At 43.3% G+C, this 22,273-nt stretch overlaps 1 protein-coding gene and 1 long non-coding RNA gene across 3 annotated transcripts in view; one reads left to right on the top strand and one right to left on the bottom strand.

Moving 5' to 3' along the window:
* Positions 1-22,273, top strand: part of MAGI2 (membrane associated guanylate kinase, WW and PDZ domain containing 2) — a 1,515,811-nt gene that overhangs the window by 1,473,363 nt on the left and 20,175 nt on the right. The gene's annotated exons all lie outside the window — the stretch shown is intronic.
* The window catches only part of LOC108534864 (uncharacterized), a 30,348-nt gene continuing 17,082 nt past the window's right edge, over positions 9,008-22,273 (bottom strand). The window contains exons 5-6 of the long non-coding RNA XR_001887047.1: positions 10,014-10,176; positions 9,008-9,098 (exon numbers count right to left, since the gene is read on the bottom strand). This is a non-coding gene — a long non-coding RNA (uncharacterized LOC108534864). The remainder of the gene's footprint in view (positions 9,099-10,013; positions 10,177-22,273) is intronic.

Raw genomic sequence — 22,273 nt, 5'->3', positions numbered from 1 at the left:
TGCCAGAGGGGAGAAAAATTTTCTCTCCCAAGTAAAATACATCTGTTCAGTTGGCCTTTTCCATTATAGCCATCAATAGCTTATTACCTCTGGGCATACAGCAGTCAATATCTTTAGCTTGTTTTCAAAGTAAAATATCAGGCAATGCCCAGGCAAAAAAAAATCTCACTGCTTACTCACCATGTAAGTGAAATGTTGCTTGCCTTTCAGTGGTCAAATACAGTGAAACCATGTCCCAATCTCTCTACATCCAAAGCTCCAAGGCATGTAAAAGCTCTAGCTAGAAACCCCAAGTTGTGCTATGGTTGTGAAAGACTTAAATACACAAATGACCAACAAGCGTAAGAAAAGATGTTCGATATCACCAATTATCAGGGAAATGCAAATCAAAATCACATTGAGATATCACCTCACACCAGTGGATAGCAACTATTAAACACACACACGCACACACACACACACACCCCTGTAATCCTAGCACCGGGGGGCTGAGGCAGGTGGATCACCTGAGGTCAGGAATTCAAGACCAGCCTGGCCAAAATGGTGAAACCTCTGCTCTGCTAAAAATACAAAATTTAGCCAGGCATGGTGGAGGGCACCTGTAATCCCAGCTACCCAGGAGGCTGAGGCAGGAGAATCACTTGAACCCAGGAGGCAGAGGTTGTAGTGAGCTGAGATCACACTATTGCAATCCAGCCTGGGCAACAAGAGAAAAACTCCATCTCAAAATAAAATAAAATACACAGAAAATAACAAGTGTTGGCAAGGATGTGAAGAAATTAGAACTCTTGTGTTCTGTTTGTGGGATTGTAAGTGTGGCCATTATGGAAATGGTATGGAAGTTCTTCAAAAAAATAAATATAGAATTACCATATAATCCAACAATCCCACTTTTGGATTTTTTTTATATATATATAAAATTTATATATATATGCACACATAAAATATATATGCATATAAAATATATAGGATGTCAAGGAGATACTTGCACATTCATGTTTGTTGCAGCATTATTCACAACATTTATAATAACCAAGAGGTAGAGCAACCTCAATGTCCATCAACACATGAATGGATAAAGAAAATGTGAGAGGTATGTGTGTGTGTCAGTGTGTGTGTACACCTACATACAATGGAATTTCTTTTTTCTTCAACTTTTAAGTTCAGGGTACATGTGCAGGATGTGCATGTTTGTTACACAGGTAAACATGTGCCATGGTGGTTTGCTGCACAGATCATCCCATCACCAAGGTATTAAGCCCAGCGTCGCTTAGCTGTTCTTCCTGATGCTCTCCTTCCCCCAACCCCCAACAGGCCCCAGTGTGTGTTGTTCCCCCCTCTATTTGTCCATGTGTTCTCATCATTCAGCTCCTATTTATAAGTGAGAAAATGCAGTGTTTGGTTTTCTGTTCCTGTGTTAGTTTGCTGAGGATGATGGCTTCTAGCAACAACCATGTTTCTGCAAAGGACATGATCCTGTTCCTTTTTATGGCTGCATAGTACTCCATGGTGTATATGTACCTTATTTTCTTTGTCCAGTCTATCACTGATGGGCATTTAGGCTAATTCCATGTCTTTGGTATTGTAAATAGTGCTGCAGTAAACATATGCATCTATGTATCTTTATAATAGAATGATTTATATTCCTTTGGGTGTATACCTAGTAATGGGATTGCTGGGTCAAATGGTATTACAATGGAATATTATTTAGCCTTAAGAAACAAGGAAATCCTGTCATCTGCTACAACATGGATGAACCTTGAGGACATTATGGGAAGTGAAATAAGCCAGTCACAAAAAGATGAATACTGCATGATTCCACTTCTGTGAGGCATCCAAAGTAGTCAGGCTCTTAGAAACAGGAAGTAGAACGTGGTTGCTAGGGGCTGGGGAGAGGGGAAAGGGTGAGTTCAATGGATACAGAGTTTCAGTTTTGCAAGATGAAGTTTTAGGGATCTATTACACATAATACTACTGTACTGCACAGTTACAAATGGTTAAGATGGTAAGTTTTATGTTTTTTACTGCAATAATAAAAAAAAGACACTGCCACACAGGTGATCCAGCAGCCCTAAGCCTTCAGTGGAGGTTACTGCACGGAGGATTGCCCCCCTTACTGAGCTTCATTTGGTACATTATGCAGCCTTCAGGACAATTAGATAAGAGGTGCTGAGTTTCTTAAAGGAGCAATCAGTAGGAGCCAGGCAGCTCATTATCATAAGGTTGGCATTATCATCAGTTCACTCTCTAGTTATCTGGTTTTTGTTCAGCTTCTGTTTTTGCTGCTATTGTTTTGAGTCCTGTCCCTGATTGATTTTGGAAGGAGGACTCCACCAGGGGCAGTAAGGAAGCAGAACTGCATGTATAGAAAAGGAGCTTCCAGGGTCTGGGAGGTGTCAGTGGTTTATTTATATTCCTTTGTACCCCACCTCTTTTCACAATGACTCCTTATAGACAGTAGTCCAGGTTCAGTGGGGAGAAGGAATATCAGTTGTCTTGACAGCCACTCTAGGTAGGAGCTTGCAAAATAGACAAATGCTAATAGAACACAACCCTGATTCTGACTCAGAAGCACACTGACAAGGGAAAAGCCTTTCCATTCATCTTCATTGGGAGCCGCAAGTGGCAGTCTGAGGCACCCCCTATGGGGATAGGTAATGTAAATGTAAACATTGCCAGGTTATTTAGTATTGCAAAATGTGACATGAAGATCATGGCTTTCTTTTTGCCTGTGACCTTGTCTCTTTGGAAATTTTTACTAGGTTATTATCTTATCTGTTTTACAGTTCCGAAGCCACTAGATCTATTATTAGCAAGCACGATCGTGCCCAGAGCCCTATGCTTAACACTGGATGGAAAATGCAAATCAAAATCACAATGAGATATCACCTCACACCAGTGGATGGCAACTACTTAAAAAAACACATGCCTGTAATCCCAGCACTGTGGGAGGCCGAGACAGGCATACATTGTGTGAATGAATGACCGAAAAGAAATAAGGTTAAGGTCAAGCGCGGTGGCTCACACCTGTAATCCCAGCACTGTGGGAGGCCGAGGTAGGAAGATCACTTGAGCCCAGGAATTCGAGACCAGCCCGGCCAACCTAGTGGGACCCTGTCTCTACAAAAAATACAAAGATTAACCAGGTTTGGTGGTGCATGCCTGTAATCCCAGCTACTCAGGAGGTTGAGCATCGCTTGAGCCCTGGAGGCCAAGGCTGTAGTGAGTCGTGATTGCACCACTGCACTCCAGCCTGGGTGACAGAGAGCAAGACCCTGTCTCAAAACAGAAAGAAAAAAAAAAAAAGATTAAGTGAAATAGCAAGGTCAGGCCCTTCCCTCCAGAAGGTTATGGTCTTTCAGGAAAAAAAACCAAGCATTGCCTATGAATGAAGGGGCTTAAATAATTGTGACGTAAGAATATAATACATACACACACCCATGTGAAGGAGAATGCCCGCAGAGTGAGATGGGGGCTTTTTAAAAGACAGAATTCCTACCTCTCCAGTCTTCAGCATCCCAGAAAAAAATTATATCCCTTTAGGCCAGCTGTGGTGGCTCACGCCTGTAATCCCAGCACTTTGGGAGGCTGAGGCAGGCAGATCATGAAGTCAGGATTTCAAGACCAGCCTGACCAACATGGTGAAACCCCACCTCTACTAAAAATACAAAAATTAGTCAGGGGTGGTGATGGACACCTGTAATCCCAGCTACTCAGGAGGCTGAGGCAGGAGAATCACTTGAACACGGGAGGTGGAGGTTGCAGTGAGCCGAGATCACACCACTGTACTCCAGCCTAGGTAACAGAGCAAGACCCCATCTCAAAAAAATAAAATAAAATAAAATATGTGTATTGCTGCATAAAGTGAGTGCATTCTGAGAAAGAACTACCATATCTAACTGGTAGGCTGGTTTCCTCCGCTTATGAAGAGAAGGTACAAAATAAATTCAATCCATAAAAGAAAGTGGCATTGGATCCAGCAGATTCTGAGGTAGATCTCGGGGGAGTACAAGTGTGCTTGAAAAATCAAAAGGCTGGAACTAAGCCTTTAATACCTCATAGCAAGCTGGAGGTTCAGTTTGGACTGCTGAACAGAATGCAACAAAATCCAGTCAATTATTTTCACCTCTATAGCCCAGCAAAGAGTAAACCATTTTTCAGCTGAAATTTTTTCTCACTCTGCGTTTTTGTCATCCTTCCCTACTTGATCGTTCCTTAATCCACCCACCCCAGTAACTGGTCACTTCTACTTTGAAACAGGGAAAGATAGACTCACAGCTGGGGGTTGGAGCTTATGAGAATGTGAAAAGACAGCCACAAACATCTGCTCCTGCCAGAGACCTCAGAAGAGAAAATAAAGGAAAGCTGTTCATGATTTTCTGAATTTCTGGTTAGTAGATTACTCCAGAGAGAAACATTTAGAAGCTTTGGCCTCACTTTCTGACCTTCAAATATATGCATATTCCCATGGCAGGAGCATAGCCAGTCTGACCTCACAGGTCTCACCCCCTTGAGGCCAATCTGACAAGGAGAAGGGAAGGAGGGACAGAGAAGGGCCCCTCCCGCTGACTTCCCTGCACCCTCAGACAGGGGATAACACAGTCCTGGGACAGCTTCTGTATTAAGGGCCTCCTCACCCACCCATCTCACAAAGCTCTTTGAAAGGCTAATGTTCTAAAACTCCTAGGACAGACATTTTAAAAGGATGTATTTTAAATCTCAATTTTGAAAACGTTCCTACTGTCATTCTGCAAGCAGCGTTAGTTCTCAAATGATGCCCTAATGGGCTCTCTTTCTTTAGGTAACTTTTCTGATTTTAACAAAATACTACATGTTAATTAAGAATACCCTCAAAAACCGCAAATAATCAAAAATAGTAAAAGAATTCTCTTTTTAAAAATGTAACATTTTATTTTGAAACCTGCTTTTTTTTTTTTTTTTTTTTTTTTTTTTTTTTTTTTTTTTGAGACGGAGTCCTCGCTCTGTCGCCAGGCTGGAGTGGCAGTGGCCAGATCTCAGACTCACTGCAAGCTCCGCCTCCGGATTCACGCATTCTCCTGCCTCAGCCTCCGAGTAGCTGGGACTACAAGGCCCCCGCCACCACGCCCGGCTAGCTTTTGTATTTTTTAGTAAGACGGGGTTTCAACCATGTTAGCCTGGAATGGTCTCGACCTCCTGCCTCGTGGTCCCCCCCCGCCGTCCGGCTCCAAAGTGCTGGGATTACAGGCTTGAGCACGTCCCGGCCCTGAAACCTGCTTTTTTTATTTGACAATATTTCAACTACTTTTCCATGATACACAGATCCTTCTAGACCTTGTTTTTACTGGCTGCTCAACTTTTAGTTCTATACATTTATCATTTAACCAGTCTCCTATTGGGATGATTTTTCTTTAATTTTAACTTCCTAATTTTCCACTACTTTAAAAAAATCCTACCAAAAAACAAAATCCTTGAAGCTGTATCTTCCCATATATATCCTTGATTATTTCCTCAGGGTAACTTTGAAAAGCAAAACCAGTGGGTCAGGTATCTGCATCCTCATAGGGGGTCATGTTCTGGTTGTCATGTATAACCAGCTTTGGAAACCACTCTTGGGTGATAAAGTAAATTATCAAAGGCTTTTTTTTCCCCAATAGCCAAGCATTTATGAGCCCTGGCAGGGGCCGTGTGATGTAATAAAAGTCCCCATCGCTGAGAGTAAGCAGTGGTCCAGGATGCCCGGCTGCCCCTTTGTCCTAGTTTGTTTTCTTGCTGTAAAAGGAATACTGAGGCTGGGTCATTTATAAAGCAGAGAGATTTATTTGGCTCGTGGTTCTGCAGGCTATGGAGCATGGCACCAGCGTCTGCCTCCGGTGAGGGCTTCAGGCGGCTTCCACTCCTGGCAGAAGGTATAGGTAAACTGTGTGCAGCAGTCACGTGGTGAGGGAGCAAGCAAGAAAGGGGGGGGTGCCAGGCCCTTTCCAACAACTAATTCCCCAGGAAACCAAGAAGGAGAACTCAGTCCCGTAAGGACAGCAGCAGCAGGCCATTCAGAGTGAGCCACTCCAATGACCCAAACACCTCCCAGGCCCCACCTCCAACATCGGGGATCAAATTTCAGCATGAGGTTTGGAGGGTCAAAAATCCAAACTAACGGCTGGGCACAGTAGCTCATACCTGTAATTCCAACATGTGGGAGGCCAGGGCGGGTGGATCGCTGGAGTTCAGGAGTTCAAGACCAGTGTGGGCAGCATGGCAAAACCCCATCTCCACAAAACATACAAAAATTAGCTGAGTGTGGTGGTATGTGCCATAGTCCCAGGTACTTGGGAGGCTGAAGCAGGAGGATTGCTTGAGCCCAGGCAGTGAGCTGTGATGGTGCCATTGCCCTCCAGCCTGGGGACAGCAAGATCTTGTCTCAAAAAAAATAAAGTCTGGGTGTGGTGGCTCATGCCTGTAATTCCAGCACAATGGGAAGTCAAGGCAGGTGGATCACTTGAGGCTAGGGGTTCGAGACCAGCCTGGCCAACATGGTGAAATCCCATCTCTACTAAAAATACAAAAATTAGCCGAGCATGGTGGTGCATGCCTACAGTCCCAGCTACTTGGGAGGTTGAGGCAGGATAATCACAAGAGGCAGAGGTTGCGGTGAGCCAAGATGGTGCCACTGCACTCCAGCCTGGGCGACAGAGCAAGACTCTGTCTCGAATATGTATCTTCAAACTATAGTACCTCCACACCCAGCAAAGCCCTGACCTCATGGAAATGGCTATGCAATGGCTCCACTGTGAATTCTCAAACCTCCCCTCAAGCTCTAACACAAGAGGACTTCCTCCAACACCGGAAAAGAGAGTGAGGACCAACAATTGCATAATATTTATGTATATGTACAGTTTGTTTTATTTTTATTGCTCCTTCCATTTTCTTCAGTTTGTTTTTAAACAGCAGTAACAATATTTCTCAGAAACAGAGGGCTATGTACAACCTTGTAACATACTTCCTTGACAGTTTAAAAAAATCATCGGCCCTCTCCAGAACCTCAGAGCTCGCCTGCATCTGTGTACTGTATTTCTTTGGGGAAGAGCAATTAGTCAAGAGAAAGCTGAAGCCCATGACATCTCTGACATGACTGTGGCTTTCTTCTGAAATGTGATGGGCCATAAGAGCTTTTCAGACATTTCTCTGAGAATAAATGCCAGGCAGGCTTCATTTGCCAGTGACAGAACTGACCTATGGCACACTAAACAGTGACTAATCCACAGAATCAAAACAGGTCAATGCTCCAGGTGGGGACTGGCCTTTGCCAGGAGACCACTAGCTTCTGGTTCCAGAGGTATCACTGGGCAAGGTAGAGTTGTGTGGCCTGTTCCTATTAACTTGAGTGTGAAAGTGCTTCAACGGGGGGTTTGCTGCTGAGTTAGTGATAGTAGAGGGAGCCAGTGGAGCCCATGTTAGTTATCATTCTTCCTGGTAAGAATGCCTTCGCTTGCAAATATGTGCTGTTTCATTAAGAAAGTCCTTATAAAATGATGTTTTCAGGCACAATGAGAGCTACAGCAGACAGGCCCCCGAGAATCCCTTAAGTCAGATAAAGATAGATCAGGCCCATGGGAGAATGATCACCACCTTGTAGCTCAGAAATCTAAGACACCAACGGCATTTCTGACCACGCTAACCTGTAAACCTGAGAGAGAAACATTTCAATTCCCCTGCTTTCTCTCTAATCATACAATATTCTCAGCTGAACAGCAGTAGCCTTTGCTAAATCCTCTTGTGTCATTCAGTTGCTGTTCAAAGCAGATGTCCCAGGCATGTTTAGAAAGTGTCTTGTGTGGCCACCTTGACTGAGTTGAGAATATTTATTCCTATCCAACATTCACTTTCAATAGCCATCTTCTCTCTTTTTTTGTGATATTGACATAATTTGAAGAGCCTATGGTGTGGAAAAATGAGACCAAATAAATCACAATTCTGGTCAATCACATTGGCCTAAAACCATCAGGCAATTTAAATATGAGATCCCTAAGGTTCAGACAGGTTTACAGCTAAGGGTAAAAACTATTCAAGGACAAAATTGAGTATGAAAATGTGTTATATAAACACAGATGTAACATTTAATACATATGTAATAGCTAGCAAAACGAGTTGAGAAAACTTTCAGATGAGAAAAATAGAAAATCTGAACCATCTACCAGGCAAGTTTTCTCTATTGTGAATGATTTATTGACCTTTTACATAAGTATCATACAGCTCTCATTATCAATCCCAATGTATGAAATGGTATTTGAAAAGAGAAATAGCGGCATATTTCATAGGCCAAAGGACCATAAGATGTTAGAGTGAGCATTTCATTGCCACGAGTACAAATGTGTGGAAAATTACAGATATCAATTCTGAAGCACATCGGTGTTCAGCGAGACCCTGAAAACCTGGCATTCTCATTTGCCCCTTCTGAGCTAAATAAGAAAATGTTGCAACATCTCTGCAATGTTTTAAAAGAATCGTTGCATTGATGGTTTTGCTCTGCCAGGTATACTGTTACAGGATGTCGTCTGGCACAGTCTCGCAAACTGTATCCTTGGAACTGATGGGTTTTGTTTACCAAGTTCACATAGATCCCACCGCCCACATACACAACTAGAAGTGGAGCAAAGGTGTTAAAGGCTGTTAGAGGCTCTACCGTGAGCCACTTAAAAAAACATCATAGGATTGCAATTCTGTCTGCAACCATTTGTTATAGGCAAGAGCAGATCACAGGAATAAGTACTGACCTCTCAGCCATGATTTGCGGTGGAAAAATGGCTGAGAGAGGAATTAAGCAGGAATGGCTGAGCAGTGCAACAGACATCAGCCAAGGTATGAGAACTAAGTAAAATGCATGGAAGGAAAAACTTCAACTCTGGGCCTTAGCCCTAACTGCTCTGAGCCAAAGATGAATTTAAGCTCCTCTTATTCCTCATCTTTACACTTGTTCTTAGCTTGCAATAACCATTTCCGGGGAGAAGCGCTTTACTAATGAGACTGGTAATGTGGTGGAAATTATGAGATGCCGTCTCATCTTTTATTTCACAACGTCTCTTTCTCATCATGTCCTGTCCTTTAAACAAAAGCAGCACGTCCTAAGTAGGAGGGTAAAAGGAAAGAATAAATTAAAATTAATTTTGAAGTTTTTTTTTTTTTTTTTTTGAGGTGGAGTCTCACTCTGTCGCCCAGGCTGGAGTGCAGTGGTATAATCTCAGCTCACTGCAACCTCCGTCTCCTGGGTTCAAGCGATTCCCCTGCCTCAGCCTCCCAAGGAGCTGGGATTATAGGCGCGTGCCACCAAGCCCGGCTAATTTTTTTTTGTATTTTAGTAGAGACAGGGTTTCACTATGTTGGCCAGGATGGTCTCGATCTCCTGTCCTCATGATCCACCTGCCTCAGCCTCCCAAAGTGCTGGAATTACAGGCGTGAGCTGCCACACACAGCCTGAAGTCATTTCTTAAAATTATCCAGCTTTCCTTATATTCATTGGAAATCCCCCAGAATGTCTTAAAACAAGACCAGAAATTGATGGAACTACTTATGTTTCAGGCTTATCCTTAGATGGAAGCCCTGGGACAGACCACTTCCCTGACCCAAAAACAGCATGAAGTGAAAGTCCATTTTACACCAAAATATCATCGGAAGAAAAAAATGGGAAGAAAATCTAAATTAATAGAGTTCTTTTTCGGGGGGTAGTGAGAAATATCACCCAGATCATACATTTGTATAATATTATCCAAATTGCTTCTAACTGATATTTTAGTAATCAGGTGGGGCGGGGGGAATATTTTAATGAACATGAGGAGCAAAGAGGAAGAAGGTGAGAGAGTGACTCCAACTGACACATCCATTGTGACAGTCATATGTAGAGATACGCATATGTGAAAACACAGATTCTATTCACAGGACCTGAGTGCTAGGGGAGTCACTGTTTTCTCCACTGGGGCGTTCTTCCTAAGGCACTATTCCTTCAAGCATAAAAGCAAAGCAATAAACCCAATTTAACATACCCTGCATATAGAAGACATGCCAGTGAAGACATCATAATGTCCATTTGGTTGCCATTTAATTTCAGAGTCTCCATTCCAAAATGTCACCTGGGCAAGGCTTTCTCTTAAATTGATTCATTCCTCAAATCAACAAAGCTTTTGGTACAAGGCACTTACTTTGGCACTGTGAGGAATGGAAAGATTAATAAGCCACAGCTGCTATCTGATAGGCAAAGCCAAGACAATCCTATCAGCAAGTAAACCGCAGCCAACGTGTGCTCAGAAGAGGGAAAGGCGCATTTTCTCTGTGAGCTTATCAAGGAGGGCTGCAAGAATATGGCGGCATCTGAGCTGAGCTGGGTTTTAGGAGGCGGAGAGGCAGTAGGGTAATCCAGTCATAGGCAAAATCAATGCAAGCAAGAGCTGGGGCTCAGGCATGGAAAGGAGTGTGACTGGAATGTAAGGTGTCTTCCCAAGAGACGGTGGGAGGCAGACAAGGCCCACTGTGCAGGCTCAGGCCATCCATAGAGGCAAGACAGAGCGGGCAATCAGAGCAGTGGGGCAACAAAGGAGTCCCTGGAGCTGGGGGCCACAAGGACAATATTGCAGCCATGGCAGTGTTGCAGGTGAGCAGAGACAAGGGCCTCCACCCGGGTGGGAGTGGAAAGCCAGGCAGAGACACAGGAGCTGCAGTTTCCCGATTAAGGGAAACCAGAGGAGGACAAACCCTGAGGCTTGGCTCCTGAGTGACTGCTGGCAGAGGAGAGATGTGGGGTGGAAGAAGATAGCAGGTTTAGGGCAAAGGACAAGGTCATCATTAGAAAATCCAAGAAGGCTCGGCGGCCTTCTAAAAGGCAACAGGCTACCATGCAGAATCTAGGCTGGTGCAATTACAGGCTCACCAGGAGATGATTCTGTTCATTTTCTCCTCCCCAGGCAGTTCCATGCCGACTTCCCCAGACAGCTGAGCCAGATACATATCTAGGAAAGAAGATTCCACTGACACCCGCTCCCCATTTTAATTGCCTTCAAGGGAGAATTTATTTGTGGATAATCTAAATCATCCTCCCCCAATCTCTGTGTCTTTCCTATTAAGATGATGCACAGAGAGCACAGAACCACCATCGTCATCCTATGGTTCTCTAAGAAGTGCTCGTTCTGTCTAGTCAGTATCAAAACTTTTACATCCTGTTGATGTGGGTTTGGACTCTATATTATATAGAGATCTATAAGCAGTTACCTAGTTATTTAGCTAGTGATACAAAATGTCCATAAACTACTTTATATTGCCAATTAATATATTTAATATTTAATGTTATAAACCAACATGTAATATATGACTTTTAAATTATTCAGTCCATTATGTTTTCATTAGGGAAGAGCATTTTATTCGCATACTTATGATACCATCTCAAGACTTAATATGGCTTAATTCTATTAATAAAAACTAATTTAAAAGTCATTATCTTTTTTAATTACAGCTTTTGATTTAGTTCTACCCTGCTCTGCAAATATGGGTAGCTGGAGCCATCATTCAATTGGTCCATAACTAACTCTGGTTTTTGTTTTTTAGAGCTACCATGATTTGCTTGATATAGGAAGTTGATCAAAAGGAATGTCCTTATAGGTTACACATGCAGCCCCATGACTTGGCCATATCTCAGCTTGGCAGAGCTCTATGCAGATATTTATCCTCAAATGAATGTGTTAGTGAATTCTATTCCAGGTCAAATCTTTAGCTTGCAGAAGACATGTTGAAGGTAATTCAAAATGTGTGGTCAGCAGTCTCACCTATGATGATGACCCAGATTTTCACTGGGCGTGATACTGGACACATTCCTTTTTTTTTTTTTTTTTTTTTTTTTTTTGAGACAGAGTCTTGCTCTGTCACCCAGGTTGGAGAGCAGTGGTGCAATCTTGGCTCAACGCAATCTCCACCTCCCAGACTCAAGCGATTCTGCTGCCTCGACCTCCAGAGTAGCTGGGATTACACATGCCCATCAACATGCCTGGTTAATTTTATTTTATTTTTTTAGTAGAGACAGGATTTCCCCACTTTGACCAGGTTGGTCTCAAACTCCTGACCTCAAGTAATCCACCCACCTTGGCCTCCCAAAGTGCTGGGATTATTATAGGCATGAGCCACTGGGCCTGGCCCACATTCCTATTTCTGGTCCTTTTAGGCCCCAGAGAAAGTGGGATGCCTTCCCTTGGTATTAAGTTCCTAACTCTCCTGAATTTCTCAACAGTGTGTTTATCATTCAAGTTCTTCCAGGTCTAGGACACCGGAAACCATCTAGTTCTTAACTTTGGCATTGACGGGAAGGATGCAAGGCCACTGAATGTCCAATAGAGCAAGTATCACAAGGCTTATATATTAGCACTTAGTATAGCATGGCTGCTGGCAGGGAAAAGTTAAGGGAGAGAGAATAGAGATGAAATGTAACATCTCCCATCCAGAGTATGGGTTCTGTGGGATAAGGCTATAAAGCACCCTGCATGCACGCTCTTTACTAAGAGAATTGTACATAACTGTAAAGGAAACTGGAGTCAGGCTCTAAGTGAATCTTCAGATCTCAGATGAAGGCAAAGAGGGCTTGTCTCACATATAAACATAACCATAAAATTGTTGACTGGAACTGAAAAGGCTCATGAAAATGCCATCATTATTCAGCTTCTTTTTCTCAAAGATGCATTTCTGAGGGACTTTTCTATATCTTTATATCACTCAGTATGTAATTCTATTAAAGTGCTTAACACATTGTATCATATTTATTTCTTCAGGTATTCTTCTCCCTTCCCTAGAATGTGAGCTCCTCAAGGTCATGAAGAGCAGAGTTTCTAAATTCATTTTCATATTCCCAATGGCTAGCACACTGCTCTACCTTAAGGATATGGATAGGTCACCCAGTGTTTGATGAAATGAGTGAATGGATGAATGAATGACAAAACTAAAGAAAACAAGACCCCAACCAAAGATCATTAAATGGCTGTTGCTGTTCTATATACCTGTGTCTCTACAATTTAAGTACATCCTTAGATTTACTTTTGTTTTGGTTTTATTTTATTTATTTATTTACTTATTTATTTTTGAGACAGAGTCTCGCTCTGTCACCAGGCTGGAGTTCAGTGGCACAATCTCGGCTCACTGCAACCTCTGCCTCCCAGGTTCAAGCAATTCTCCTGCCTCAGCCTCCCAAGTAGCTGGGACTACAGTCACGTGCCACCACGCCCGACTAATTTTTGTATTTTTAGTAGAGACGGGGTGTCACCATGTTGGCCAGGATGGTCTCTATCTCTTGACCTCATGATCCGCCCACCTCGGCCTCCCAAAGTGCTGGGATTATAGGTGTGAGCCACTGCACCCGGCCACATCCTTAGATTTCTAAGAGAGACTTATCAAATAAAGTCTCTTGAGTCCTAAGTTTCTATTCACATTTGGCCTTTATTCCCATTTTTAGCAAACGGTAACACTGAGATTCTATGAAAGGCCACCTTAACTTTGCCATTCATTCCATCTCTTAATGGGAGCCAATTGCGTGTGTGCGCACACACACACACACACGCACGCACACATGGTACATTAGCCTCACAAGGGCACTGACTTTGTCTATCTTGTTGATCATTGTATCCTGACCACCTACCAAGTCCCCCAAAATATGTGTCAACTGAAAAAATGAATTAAAGATTTCACAGTGTTCTGTCGTACTAACCAGTCTTCCATACTGTTGTGAAAAAGAAAAGGAACAAAAAGCTATACTAAAACTCCACATTGATTCAAAGTGATTTGCTAGTGTTCAGCAAAAGGAGAATCTAGAGTCTGCAGATGTGTTAATGCCATTGTGAGTGGCTCTTACACCTCTATCATTCTGTCTCTGGAATGGCAGTAACTGCAACTGACCTGTCTTCCTCATAGCTATGTCCGAGAGAGGGAAAAAAAGATCTCTTCTCTAGTCCTATACAGACATACACACATGCCCGTATTAGTTAAAGCAGCCATATGTCTACTTAGAAATAATGGATGACAAACTTAAAAAGTGAGAGAATGCTAATAGGAACTCTGGGTCCTGAAAAGGAAACATTAATGGTACTGTAAAGTTTGGAGTTGGGGGAGTCACCTTACTTTAATGAATGTTTCTCATAAAATAATAGAATAACAATGCCCTCCTCATAACAGAAGTGCAAGTTATGACACAAATTATCCCCATCGGTTTTTCATTTACCTTTAATCATGCCACCCTAGGAAAATAAAGGAGTAAAGAGAAGGAGCTTGAACCTGAAAGACTTCTATTCTAGTAACTGGCCCGATCCATTGTCACTATTCTTTTTTGCATTTGCTTTAGGTGAAAGCCTGGCAAAATCAAATTTAGTAAAACTAGTAATTATACCAAAATATGTTAGTTCTCAGTTTGTTGGTTTTTGAGGCTGAAACTTACACCTCTTAAGGTTTATAATTATTTCCCCTCAGTAAATTGTGGATTCCTGTGTTCTAGGGAAAGGCATTGCCAAAAATAAAGTGCAAGACTGCTTAGTCTTCACTCTTTCCTAAGCAAACAACAATGTGAAAAGTTGACCGTGAAGACATCGTCTGTACATCCGTTAAAATTTCTTTGACTCGCTCGACTCATTCAAGCTTAAATGCTAAAAAAGAAGGCGGCACTGACAGGCCATCCTCTGGGATTCTCTGAATCCTGAATCCAGCTTTGTCAGTTATTTCAAGTGGATATAAATGGAGATTTCGGCCAATCCTTTCCACCCCCAGAGGTCAAGGGAGCAGCTGCACTTCTAAAAATTAATCTAAAACTATGTACCCAACAAAACTTTCTCTTGACCTTTAAGGCTGATAGGAAGCTCCAGAGTATTATACAAACTGGCCATGCAGATAGTTTCCCACCCCATACCCCACCTGCCACACACAGAAACAATGGGTCCATTCAGCTCACCTAGGACATGATCCAAGGCCTTTTGTATCAATTTTAGTTACCAAAAGATGGCTCAAAAAAACACTATTTTTATGAGTTAAGCTTCTTCTTGTCAGGTGGTATAGGTAAGAAAAGTAATATCCCACTCTATATGCATATAATGCTTTTATCTAATTATTTCATACAAGGCAGCTTTGTGAAGAAGGCAAGGGAAGTAGTTAACATTTAACATTCAGGAAAACTGAGGCCGTGCCTTGCCCAAGGTCACACAGCTAAGAAGCAACAGACAATGTACTTGAACCGGTCCTCTGAGAAAGAACGATAATGTTCTTTCTCCTATGTTGTGCCCTGCTGATCTGATTCAAAAGCTTTCTTTAAGGGGATGGTGGTGTATCCCAGCAAATTGTATATATTGAGGTACTGATGAAGCCCTGTGTTGTGGGGTCTGGCAATTGTATCAGTCAGGGGCATTTGGCATCCCCAGATGTCCCCAGCTCTGAAACTCCAAATCTAGATAAAGCTTATTTATGGGGAGTAATTTCAAGAGATTCAGTCCAGCCCAAGGCCTTCAGAGCACCTCCAGAAGGTTAGGTCTGTTTTGGCAGACCAAATGATAACAAGAGCATTTACTTCTTATTAACAATGTGCCTGGCACACTAAGTTATTGAGCCCATTTAAACCTCACAACAACTCTGAGGTAGGTACTCTACTCACTCATTTTGCTAATAAGAAAACCAAGGCTTAGAGCATTTCAGGTGACCTGCTTGGTCAGGGAGCATGATCAAGGACTAGAAGCTGGGCAGTCTGACTTCACAGGCCAGACTTAAACCCTGCACTACAATAGCCCAGAGGAGTTCACGCCCTCTTGATCAGCCTATAACACTCCAGACACTCCCAAAATTCAACCAGACTCCAAGCCATTACAGAGAATGTTGTCTTACAAAGTAGCAGCCCACCCCCGTTGGCTCAAAACGTATAATGTTTGCCAGAATCAGAAACATTGGCAATCAGAACTGCCATGTTAGCGCTTTAAGATTATCACATTGTTCCTCTTTGGGTAACCCATCAAAGCATGTAAGCTTAGCCAAAGAACATATTCCTCAACCGCTGGGCACCTGAACAAAGACCCCATGACCCTGACTCTTTGGAATCAACAGCAAACCTCTTCAAGGACCTTCCCTTATTAATCCAGGAAGAAAGGATAAAGTAAATAACACTACCAATTTGAGATCAGAAGGAGCAATTTAGGCCCATGTCTCATGTCCTATACTCACGGATGCTCTCAGTATCCATGTTAAAGGAACCATCCTTCAGCCTTGGAAAGTGGACCCCAGTGAAGGGAGCAGCTCTGCCAGCCCACAATGCAGCAGACCCCTTTGTCTATTGCAGGGCGGGTTGTGGGGGGGTCCCAGCTGCTCATTTCCTCCATGCCAAACCTCTTCACCTCTCCCACACAGCAGCCTCACTTGTAGGATTAGGGTTCTGTCAGTCTTTTTTGGCAGGAAGGCCTACTTAAAGAAGGCCCATTCAATGAACTATTCATGCAGAGGGCATAGCAGGGCATCAAGTCTGGTAGGTTCTGGCCACAGCCTACCAACTGGCATTCAGGGAGCTGACTTTCCAGGTTTTTGTTTTGTTTTGCTTTTTGTTTTTGAAACAGCATCTTATTCTGTCACCCAGGCTGGAGTACAGTGGTGCAATCATGTCTCACTGTAGCCTCCCACTCCTGGGCTCAAGCAATCCTCCTACCTCAGCCTCCCTGGTAGGAGTACAAGCATGCACCACCACACCCAGCTAATTTTTGTATCTTTTGTAGAGTCAGAATCTTGCTATGTTGCCCAGGGTGGTCTCAATCTCCTGGGCTCAAGCGATCCTCCCACCTTGGCCTCCCAGAGTGCTGGGATTACAGGTGTGAGCCACCACACCTGGTAACTTTCCAGGTGATAGGAGCCTTAGTGAGCAGCTTTGCAGCAAACTGACTAGAGGTTGCAAAGCTCCCAACCTCAAGAATTTCCTATTATGTCTCTCATTCAACCAAACTCGTATCACTATTTTGAAAGAATCCTTTCTGTGTGTTTGTGTTTGCCTGTCTTAGTATCCCAACCCAAGGAGCCTCAAGAGGCTTCTAAGGCAGTGTCTGAGGCTGAAGGAGCCTTCCATCGCACACTGCAGTCTCAGGTAGCCGGAATGAGTGGTGGATTTTTTTCTTTCCACAGAGACTCACATTAAAGCACACAGACTTCAGGTGAGAAGAATCAGATGTGGTCTCTAGTACTAAAGGAGCTTGAGTTAGTTTCAATCTTTCCCCATCAACACGCCACAAGCATTCAACAAAGTGCTGGTGGAGGGTCAAAGGATGCACAAGCAGACAGTGAGATTTCTCTGGACAGCAGCAGGCACCTTTTCAGGCTCCTCCAGAATGATCTAGCCGGCTTGGAAGAATGACTTACCGAAAGGCCTCTCAGAGGATTAACAGCTCCAGTTAGCCCCTTAACGGTTATCATTTATTTCAGTGCTGTCAGCAATCATTCCTGAGTTGAGCCGTAATGAAGAGAATGATGTAAATGTGCAGGCAGACTTCAAGAGGGTTTAGACGTCTCCGTGGGAGGTGTAACGTCATGCCCATTGCCACCTGACCTGATTCAGGGCTGTCTCTAAGGCGAGGTGACCAGCCCGGGTGAGGTTCCCAGAGGTCCTCCCGCGCTTCCAGAGCTGAGCCCCGCTGCTCTACGTCTACCTGAGGGATCCTCAGGATCCCCTCATTCCCAGTCGAGGGACCACCACCTGAACCCTTGTGGGGTGACCTTACCCACCCAGGGAAGGTTGAGAAAGGGGTGGAATCGGGCGCCCCCTTCCTGATCCTGCGCTGAGCCGGGCGGGGTAGGGAACGCTGCGAGAAGGGAACCCGTGGGGATGTGAGGCTGCGGCACGACCAGGGGCCGCCAGGGGGCGCCCGTCCTCCTTCCTGCTTGTGCCTCCCCTCAACCTCGCTCTGCTTGGACAGAGGGTGGGGAAGACTAGAATTCAGCTCTCACTCCCGCCCACCTGCAAGGTGATCCAAAGGAAGTCGCTTACCCTCCTGGCATTTTCCTTTGGAAAGACATACAAAAATAGTCCCCGCCCACAAGCCCCAGAGGGTTGCCCCAAGAGCACAACGAGATGTCTCAGGAATGCTCTGGCAATAGCAGCCTATTTGCACGAATTATTATTACTAATAATGTCTTCCTTGTTCAAGTCAAACAGACCTCTGTATGAGCACAGTTGCACGTATGCTAGGAGCTGCCCTCTAAGTGACTCTACCCACACATTAATGTGAGGATTAACCCCCAAGCTGCAGAATGAATGGTATTAGCAGGTTGCTAGGAGGTTCATCCCGCAAAACTGCAGACATCCGCCTGGGTCTGTAGACTTCACGACTGAGCCAGAATGAAGCAAGTCTACTGCCCTGGAATAACTCCCCACATTTTTCAAGCAATTTCTGCAGTTCATTTGTTTCGAGCACCTTTGAATTCCTCTGGCATAATCACTCTACCCTTTGTCAACACAAAATGATTGTTTAAACGACTCAATCAGATCATGCCATGGGCGACTATTCCCATTTATTATGATTTATTGCCTGTTTAGCACCAATGTGCCAGGCACATTCAACAGAACCGCCTCTAAAATGGTTTTTCTTTCTGCTCTGGAGGCCCACAGAATAAAAACAACCTGCTCAGAGTAAAGGAAAGATCATCCACACTGATGAGGGTCAGTGACTAAGGACATCTTGGAAAGAAGGTCTAATTTTCCAAATGATAAAGAACAAGACTTTTTCATTGTGATGGGTCCTCCTATTGACCTAGAGCACAAAATAAAATAAATTGATTAAAGACAGAGAATTCCAGGTTTTCCACCAGGCAGGGAAGAGATTTGTCACGGACAAACCAAAGTCACACAATCCCTCTTGAAAGCAGGAATCTGGTATCCCTAGTCTTTGGTCCCCAGAACCAGCCCCACACTGGCACCTTTAGACACCGAGTAAATGCTTAATTGATTAATTCAGCTGTGAGAGATCACATCTACAATTTAGAGAACTGAGATTTTTTTTAACTCAGTTTTTCAAAGAAGAGCCTGTATAATTTCAATTCTTCCCTCAGCTTATTGCCAGTCAAAGAGAGGAAAGGCCAGGTACTTGACTGCAGTGTCTGAACCAGCTGCAAATCTCAGGAATGTGTTACCTGGATAAACAGGCTCTAAGATGTTCTTTATAACAACAGCAACTAACTTACTAACTTAAAAAAAAAAACAAATCCTGTAAGTCAATATTAGACACCCATTAGAATCACTTGTGAAAACTTAAAAACACCATTACCGTATTATTCAGATACCCTCTCTGGAATCATAGCTATGGCAGTCAAGAGGTGTTGTTGTCCTGTCCTGGCTATGCTGGTAACGTGACGTGAGTTAGGCTCAGTGAAAACGCCCACGAACTTAACTGAACCAACAGGCACTGTGAGGGTCTGAAAACAAAAACTGGCCTGTGAAGCATAGGATTTCTCATTCTTCCTGCAACTATCATTCACTTCAGTGTCCTGGCTGAAGCTCTTCTTTCTTTCCTCAACTTCAGTTCACCCACAGTTTACAAAGTGAACTCACAGGCTAAATGGTAACTTTAGAGCCATCTCAAACTTCAATGGGCATGTGAATCCCTGGAGAGCTTGTTAAAATGCAGATTCAGATTCAGTGGGTCTAGGTGGGGAGTCTGCATTTCTAGCAAGTTCTCAGGTGATGCGGTCCACGGAGGACACTTTGAGTAGCAAGGATATAGACACTCATACAAATTTTTTCCTGCAAATTTTACAAAGTATGTGATATCCTTAAAGTTTTTGCATTTAACAATACAGTACTACAATAAAATTAGAGCTTAACATCAAGTTGGTGTTTCATATGAATACATTACAGGTGCAGATCCTGATCTAGTTACACATATGTGAAATATATACATATGCCACGTTCATCTAAAAAATTAAGACAGCTCCACTTTCAAGAAAGGGGAATGAGTAATCTCTGATTTCATTCTTCATCCAATTAATATTTACTCAGTACTTAACATGTGCCCAGCACTGTGTTAGCAGGCTGAAATTGCAACAGTGAACAAGACAGATCCCAGTCCCTTTCTACCAGAATCTATATTCTAGTAAAGGGAGACAAACTTACAAAAAAAAAAGAGCGAACACAAATTATAGTAAGTGTTGTAAAAAAAAAACAAAGAAGGAACTAAAATAGGAAATAACCACTTTGGACAAGGTGGGAAGAGAGGCCTCTCTGAGGAGGTGACGCTGATGGCCAAAGATCTAATCCTGACACGTCTACTCCTGTGAAGAGATAAAGCACTGAGTTTTTAGACTCCAGACATGCACACAGCCCGGGAACCAGTTCCTACTGCTTTAGCAAAGGTACTGAACAGAAAGAAACGGGGACCATTCTACAGCAGGTCCACCAACATAAATCCTCTCCCCTCAGCTGAGATCTTTTTTCCAGCCATCCTTTGGCTCCCCCTCCCTGGGGTGCTGCACTGACACTCTCTGCAGGGGTTGCTGACACAGGAGGGTTTTTCCATGTTTGCGTCACACGTCTATAAAAATTCAAGGCTTGATAAACCACCATCTGTAAGGATAGTCAAATTGCTTCTTGTATTTCTTTCCAGCTCAATTTTACTTCTGACAAAGTGACTCCAATGAAAAAACTTATCTTGCACTGAAATGAAATTAAGCCTGCTTGAAATCGGCCATTATATATGAACCCTAAATGCTACAGAAACTGATACCAATCAGTTTGTTTCTAGGAAGGCATCCTGGGACTGTTTGCAGAAATAAAAATTCATAGGCAGGTTTTATCAACACCGATGAGGGCTCAGATGGTTCCAAATAGTCTCATCTTTTGTCCTTCATTATCACAGCAGGAAAGATGCAGGGGTCTTTCACAACACCACGAGTAGGAAGAAAAGGTTTTCTGCATCCTCAGCTGCCTTATGGAGAAAGAAGGCTGCAGCAACCAGGAGCTTGCAGCTGGAGCTAAGGACATCATAGGGCCCCCGCCACTCCACCCCCACCCTACATTCAAAGAGAGGCCTGTGACCCCAACTGTGCTAGGTCCACCCAGGGCCACTGTCTGTCCAAGGCTCATGTTAATCAGCCCTGCCTGCCTTTAGGAGAGCTCCTTTTACCTGGATGCCTTGGGGCACTGGTTCTTGCACAGGGGGGTTGTCCAGGGGGCAGACCTACCAGGTTCTCTGTTCATCCTTCTCTAGGGCTATCATAGCATCTTCTGCAGGCTACACGGGAAAGAAGCGACAGACCTACACCTCTCCTTTTCACTCCTTACGGGAGCTTTAGATAAAAGTTACCTAAAGGGGCCAAGCATGGTGGCTCACACTTATAATCTCAGCACTTTGGGAAGCCAAAGTGGGTGGACTGCTTAAGATCAGGAGTTCCAGACCAGCCTGGGCAACATGGAGAAACCCCTTATCTACAAAAAATACAAAAATTAGCTGGGCATGGCAGACACCTGTGGTCCCAGTTATTCAGGAGGCTGAGGTGGGAGGACTGCTTGAGCCCAGGAGGTCGAGGCTGCAGTGAGCTATGATCACCACTGTACTCCAGCCTGGGCAATGGAGCAAGACCCTGTCTCAAAAAAAAAATAAAAAGTTACCTAAAGAGGGTAAAAGGGGACAATCTCTGGATGAGCCACTTAACTTCATTGAACCTCTGTTTCTTCATCTGTGTAATGAAAACAGCAGCAGTATCTACTTCTTAGGTTTGTTATGAAACTTAAACGGCAGAATGCATGCACAGCATTGAGTATGAACAGCACGTGCCCAGTAAATGTTGGCTGTTTTTTTACCATTATTATTAGTATGTACAAGTGCTTACTATATGCCAAAAAACATGTTAGACGCTCATTTAATTTTTATGAAAATTTGCATAATTTTAATATTTTAACAGCTCTTTGGGATAGATATTATATCACTTATGATTGAAGAAGTTAAGTAATTTGCACAAAGCCACACATCTGGTCAGAAGTGAAGCTAAGATCTATATCTACATGCCTCACTCTAGATTTCAGTTCTTTCCTATCCCGGAGTTCGTTGATACTGATGTCACAAAGTCAGCTACTGAAATGGAATTCATTCAATAAGTAATCCACCTCAGGTTGCTACTGGCAAAAATTTGGATAATATGCCTTAAAAAATACACATACACACACAAACATGCATTGGCCAATACCTGATGAAAAATGCTTTGAAATGTAAGGCTTTAAAATAATATTCACCACATTGTATTCTTATTGTTTTTAAAGTAAAATTAAATTTAACACAAA

This window comes from Rhinopithecus bieti, unplaced genomic scaffold (assembly GCF_001698545.2).
Source record: "Rhinopithecus bieti isolate Rb0 unplaced genomic scaffold, ASM169854v2 scaffold_11291, whole genome shotgun sequence".
In the NCBI taxonomy this organism is placed as follows: Eukaryota; Metazoa; Chordata; class Mammalia; order Primates; family Cercopithecidae; genus Rhinopithecus; species Rhinopithecus bieti.
Note: the sequence above shows the minus strand (reverse complement) of the source record. Positions and strands in the feature narration are given on the sequence as shown.